Source organism: Pan paniscus, chromosome 5, assembly GCF_029289425.2.
Source record: "Pan paniscus chromosome 5, NHGRI_mPanPan1-v2.0_pri, whole genome shotgun sequence".
NCBI lineage: Eukaryota > Metazoa > Chordata > Mammalia > Primates > Hominidae > Pan > Pan paniscus.
The window spans coordinates 81060236-81066499 of NC_073254.2; the positions used below are offsets into that span (position 1 = coordinate 81060236).

Consider the following 6264-nt stretch of genomic DNA (forward strand, 5'->3'; position numbering starts at 1 on the left):
CTGCCGAGTGCCTGCGATTGCAGGCACGCGCCGCCACGCCTGACTAGTTTTCGTATTTTTTTGGTGGAGACGGGGTTTTGCTGTGTTGGCTGGGCTTGTCTCCAGCTCCTAACCACGAGTGATCTGCCAGCCTCGGCCTCCCGAGGTGCCGGGATTGCAGACGGAGTCTGGTTCACTCAGTGCTCAATGTTGCCCAGGCTGGAGTGCAGTGGCGTGATCTCGGCTAGCTACAACCTCCACCTCCCAGCTGCCTGCCTTGGCCTCCCAAAGTGCTGAGATTGCAGCCTCTTCCCGGCCGCCACCTGGTCTGGGAAGTGAGGAGCGTCTCTGCCTAGCCACCCATCGTCTGGGATGTGAGGAGCCCCTCTGCTGGGCTGTCCAGTGTTGGAAGTGAGGAGTGCCTCTTCCCGGCCGCCATCCCCTCTAGGAAGTGAGGAGCGTCTCTGCCCGGCCGCCCATCGTCTGAGATGTGGGGAGCGCCTCTGCCCTGCCGTCCCGTCTGGGATGTGAGGAGTGCCTCTGCCTGGCCGCGACCCAGTCTGGGAGGTGAGGAGCGTCTCTGCCCGGCAGCCGCCCCGTCCGGGAGGGAGGTGGGGGGCAGCCCCCAGCCAGCCAGCCGCCCCGTCCGGGAGGGAGGTGGGGGGCAGCCCCTGCCCGGCCAGCCACCCCATCCGGGAGGGAGGTGGGGGGCGCCTCCGCCCAGCCGCAGCCCCATCCGGGAGGTGGGGGGGCGCCTCTGCCAGGCCACCCCTTCTGGGAAGTGAGAAGCCCCTCTGCCTGGCCGCCACCCTGTCTGGGAGGTGTACCCAACAGCTCATTGAGAATGGGCCATGATGACGATGGCGGTTTTGTCAACTAGAAAAGGGAGGAAATGTGGGGAAAAGGTACAGAAATCAGATTGTTGCTGTGTCTGTGTAGAAAGAAGTAGACATAGGAGACTCCATTTTGTTCTGTACCAAGAAAAATTCTTCTGCCTTGGGATGCTGTTGATCTATGACCTTACCCCCAACCCGGTGCTCTCTGAAACATGTGCTGTGTCCACTCAGGGTTAAATGGATTAAGGGCGGTGCAAGATGTGCTTTGTTAAACAGATGCTTGAAGGCAGCATGCTCATTAAGAGTCATCACCACTCCCTAATCTCAAGTACCCAGGGACACAAACACTGGGGAAGGCTGCAGGGTCCTCTGCCTAGGAAAACCAGAGACCTGTGTTCACTTGTTTATCTGCTGACCTTTCCTCCACTATTGTCCTATGACCCTGCCAAATCCCCCTCTGCCAGAAACACCCAAGAATGATCAATAAAAAAATAAAAAAATAAAAAAATAAAAGAGATTAACCAGTTTCTAGCAAAAAAAAATAAAAAAATAAAAAATAAAAGTATTAAGATGAACTTCAATTATAAAATCTTAAAAAAAAAAGAAAAATAAATTGGGTATATGTACCATACTTAAAAGAGTAACTCCATTATTCTTTGGCTGTGACTTTGTGCTAGCAGTATGCCTGTTGCTATTCTCTCCATCAGCTGTCACTGTCAACATGCTTCTCTGTCCTTCCTTTCCCTCTGTTTTATGAATTATTTCTCTAATGCCTTCTGATATGACATAATATGACAAAATACAATGTGACATGGTATTATATAAGATAATCTTTATTTAATTAAAATGTTCAATTAGGTCTGATTCTTATTTGAAATATTCCAATGACTTCTCATTGCCTGAATTATAATTTCCAAACCATCTATTCCATTATAGAAGACCCAAATATACCCTGTTAGTCAGAATTATTCTTTTTTGAAACTCTCAGCAAAAAAGATCAACTGTAGTTTGATCTTTGTAGATCAACTGTAATTTGAGGCTACATGTTATTGATGCTGAAAGTTAAGGCTTTGAAAGCTCATGTTTTGCCTCCAAACCCCATTGCTATTCCTTTTTAGGTGTGTAAACATTTCCTAGTAATGTCACTTTTATGAGTCTAATTTTGTTCATCTACAAAATGGAATAAATCATACTACTTTGACAAGATTATTAAAAAGGTTTAATTAGATAATGCATTTATTTAGCAAAGAATGAGTGACATAAGATGCTAATATCTGGTAGGAGCACATTTATAATTGGTAAGTACTAATATTAGTAACTCTTAATATTGTCAATCTTATCATACAATGTTGATGATGAAATTTCAAGTAGCATTCAGTACTTTGTGATATATGCACGTCTCCCTTTCTATACTGTGAGTTGAGAGAAAACATGTACCATTCCCAGGAAATGCTTATTTATATCAATTAGAATAGTGCCTGGGGCAGATGATGTGCTCAGCAAATAAAAGTTGAATAAATGGATAAGATTAATATCTACTTATTTCAGTGTATACACACGTATTTTACGAAAATATTTGAGAGGTATTTAAAACAATATAAATAACTCGTCAATAACTGAACCTCTTGAATGTATTTATTTGAGCTTATAAATTATCCAGATTTCATTTTGATAAGTTCTCCTTTCTAAAATATTAAGACTAGACAGTCGCGTGCTAGACTCCGGACCCGGCCGGTGGTATGGCTGAGCCGACTGGTGATTTCGCGACTCCTATCGGGTGGCGTGCGTCTCCCGGGCTGACTCCCACGTTAGGGCCCCTGACCGACACTGCCCCGCCGCGGGACAGCTGGATGTTCTGGGCAATTCTGCCGCCACTGCCACCACCGCTTACGTCCTCGCTTCCCGCAACCGGGTCAAAGCCTTCCTCTGAGTCGCAGCCCCCCATAGAGGCCCAGTCTCTCCCCGGGGCTCCGCCCCCCTTCGACGCCCAGCTTCTTCCCGGGGCGCAACCCCCCTTCGACGCCCAGTCCCCCCTTGATTCTCAGCCTCAACCCAGCGGCCAGCCTTGGAATTTCCATGCTTCCACATCGTGGTATTGGAGACAGTCTTCTGATAGGTTTCCTCGGCATCAGAAGTCCTTCAACCCTTCAGTTAAAAATTCTTATTATCCACGAAAGTATGATGAAAAATTCACAGACTTCAGCTTACCTCCCAGTAGAAAACAGAAAAAAAAGAAAAGAAAGGAACCAGTTTTTCACTTTTTTTGTGATACCTGTGATCGTGGTTTTAAAAATCAAGAAAAGTATGACAAACACGTCTGAACATACAAAATGCCCTGAAGTAGATTGCTCTTTTACTGCACACGAGAAGACTGTCCACTTCCATTGGAGAAATATGCATGCTCCTGGCATGAAGAAGATCAAGTTAGACACTCCAGAGGAAATTGCACAGTGGAGGGAAGAAAGAAGGAAAAACTAGCCAACTCTGGCCAATATTGAAAGGAAGAAGAAGTTAAAACTTGAAAAGGAGAAGAGAGGAGCAGTATTGACAACAACACAATATGGCAAGATGAAGGGGATGTCCAGACATTCACAAATGGCAAAGATCAGAAGTCCTGGCGAGAATCACAAATGGAAAAACGACAATTCTAGACAGAGAGCAGTCACTGGATGAGGCAATCACTTGTGTGATTTGAAGCCAGAAGGTCCACCTGAGGCGAATGCAGATCCTCTTGGTGTTTTGATAAACAGTGATTCTGAGTCTGATAAGGAGGAGAAACCACAACATTCTGTGATACCCAAGGAAGTGACACCAGCCCTATGCTCACTAATGAGTAGCTATGGCAGTCTTTCAGGGTCAGAGAGTGAGCCAGAAGAAACTCCCATCAAGACTGAAGCAGACGTTTTGGCAGAAAACCAGGTTCTTGATAGCAGTGCTCCTAAGAGTCCAAGTCAAGATGTTAAAGAAACTGTTAGAAATTTTTCAGAAGCCAAGAGTGAGAACCGAAAAAAAAGTTTTGAAAAGACAAACCCTAAGAGAAAAAAAGATTATCACAACTATCAAACGTTATTCGAACCAAGAACACACCATCCATATCTCTTGGAAATGCTTCTAGCTCCGGACATTCGACACGAAAGAAATGTGATTTTGCAGTGTGTTCCGTACATCATCAAAAAAGACTTTTTTGGACTGGATACTAATTCTGTGAAAAGTAAAGATGTATAGGCGTCTGGTGTTTCAGCATACATAACTGAAGCATGTGAAACAGTATCATCCTCATTAGTAGAGGAAAACCAAAACCTTTTTTTCCCTCAAAACTGGATTTGTAATTAAATTTTAAGCCTCGTAGGATGTATGTTGGAATTTTAAGTCTTTCCTTTGGTTCTATGCAAATAAATACATAACTGATTTTTTAAGACTGTGTCTGTATTGTTGGGATTGAATCTAGTATTTGCTGGGAGAATTTTTTCTTTGTATTTATTTTAATGTATTGTTCTCATGTAAGAATGACTGATGTTGTGTCGGTTAAGAATTGAAGATAGGTTTAGCAGTAAAGAAGAAAGCTTTTAAAAGGATTGATTCAGCTAAGCAAAGTTGGGCAGAGAAATACAGCCATTTTGTTTTTAATGCAGAAAAGGAAGATGTTCTGTAGCAAGGGGGAATGTTTTAAAAATAAACCAGATCAAATTAATACAATCAGAAGGTTTCAAAATGTAAATATTCCTTATTTAAGACATGTTTAAATTCACCTACTAGCACGACTTACATAGCTCAAATATTGAATGCTTAAAATATTAATACAGATGGGGCCTCTGTTTTATGTTTAGATACAATTGAAGTACTTAATTGAAGCTTTTTAAAAATTGTAAAGAAAATGAAAGCTAGTGAGATCTTTTTGTCTCCTATAATACCAGGGAATTTGAGCTTGTGTTCTAGTCATTGTACTAGCTGTAGCTATTGGCCTGCCCTTTTGACATACAGCTAAAAGGGACTAAATTTTTAAAAAATTAGTCTGTTATAGTTGAAGATTAACTTTTCTTAACATTGTGATTATTGAAGTTCATGAATCTTGCTGTCAAGGAAGAAAGGTAAGAAAGCTGATAGCTCCTCCATGTTGGTAAAATCCTCTCCAGAATCTTGGAACACCTAGCACGTGACCCTAGTGACGTCACAGACCTGAGATGAAGATTCATGTTTAGCCAGTGTTTTCCAGCCTTGTACCCACCATACAGATATGTTTATTCTGTTTCACCCTACTCCTCCAGTGAGCCCCATATTTTGGGAAATTATCTGCCTCATACATTAACTAATTCAATTCATATAACACTGTTGAGTGCTTACTCTGTGTACCTCTATTGTGCTTATATTAAAGGTATACAAATAAATAAGGCCATGTCTGACTTCAAGGAACTCAGTTTAATTTTGATATATTCAAAGATGTGATTCCCAACCAACTCAGGATGAAATAACTAGTGTTACAACTGAGTTGATATTCTAAAATATAACACAGTTTGTACTTTTATTACTAGTTAGCATACACATTTTATAGGCTTATGGTTAATAAATGAATTCACGTACTCCTGGACTACTTTCATTGATGACCATATCTCCACGGATGTTGTTGATCCCCACGCTGCCTTAAGGTATATTATATAAACAGTTTTATTTTCCATTTTTCTTGTTTCCTGATAATAAATGTATTTAGGACTGAAAATACTCCTGAGTACTCCCTTGGCTGTATGTCTGACAGTCTTTAGCTATGGTGACTATTGTTTATTTTTAATGGGTATTTCAGATTCCAAGTGTATTTAAAATTTCTAAGGAGATATAATGTAGTCTGTATGGTTTCTACTTTATGGAATTATATAGTCAATATTTGTAAATATTCTATGAGTTTTGGGTGGGTAGAGAGGTGCTTTGCCTGTTTTGGGTACAGGCTTTTTTGGATTTAGCTTGTTAATTGTTCAAACTTTCTGCCTTCTACATTCCTATCTTATTGTTCATTTAATCAGTTCCTGAAATGTAAGCATTACATGACTATTGTTGAGTTCTGCCTTTTATAACTGAAATACTTTACTTTTTCTCATATCCTCTATAATTGACTTCTATTTTCCTTAATCAAACCAGCTCTGGGAAATTTAATACATTTATATTAATTGAGATTATTAAAACATTTGGACTATTCAAAAAAATAAAATATTAAGACTATAAAATGCAAATATAATTATTTAAATTATTCACTCAGGTTTAAAATCAATTCTGTGTATTGTTTTAATAAAGTGGGAATTGTATTAGTCTGTTTTCACACTGCTATAAAGTACTACCTGAGACTGGATAATTTATAAAGAAAAGAGGTTTAGTTGACTCAGAGTTCTGCATGGTTGGGGAGGCCTCAGGAAACACAATCATGGCAGAAGGTGAAGAAGCAGCAAACACCTTCTTCACAAGG

The 6264-nt window shown here is 40.9% G+C and overlaps 1 pseudogene; it reads left to right on the forward strand.

Annotated features, from left to right (window-relative positions):
• Window positions 1-2539: 2539 nt before the first annotated feature.
• Window positions 2540-6012, forward strand: LOC129398128 (FMR1-interacting protein NUFIP1-like; annotated as a pseudogene).
• Window positions 6013-6264: the final 252 nt, after the last annotated feature.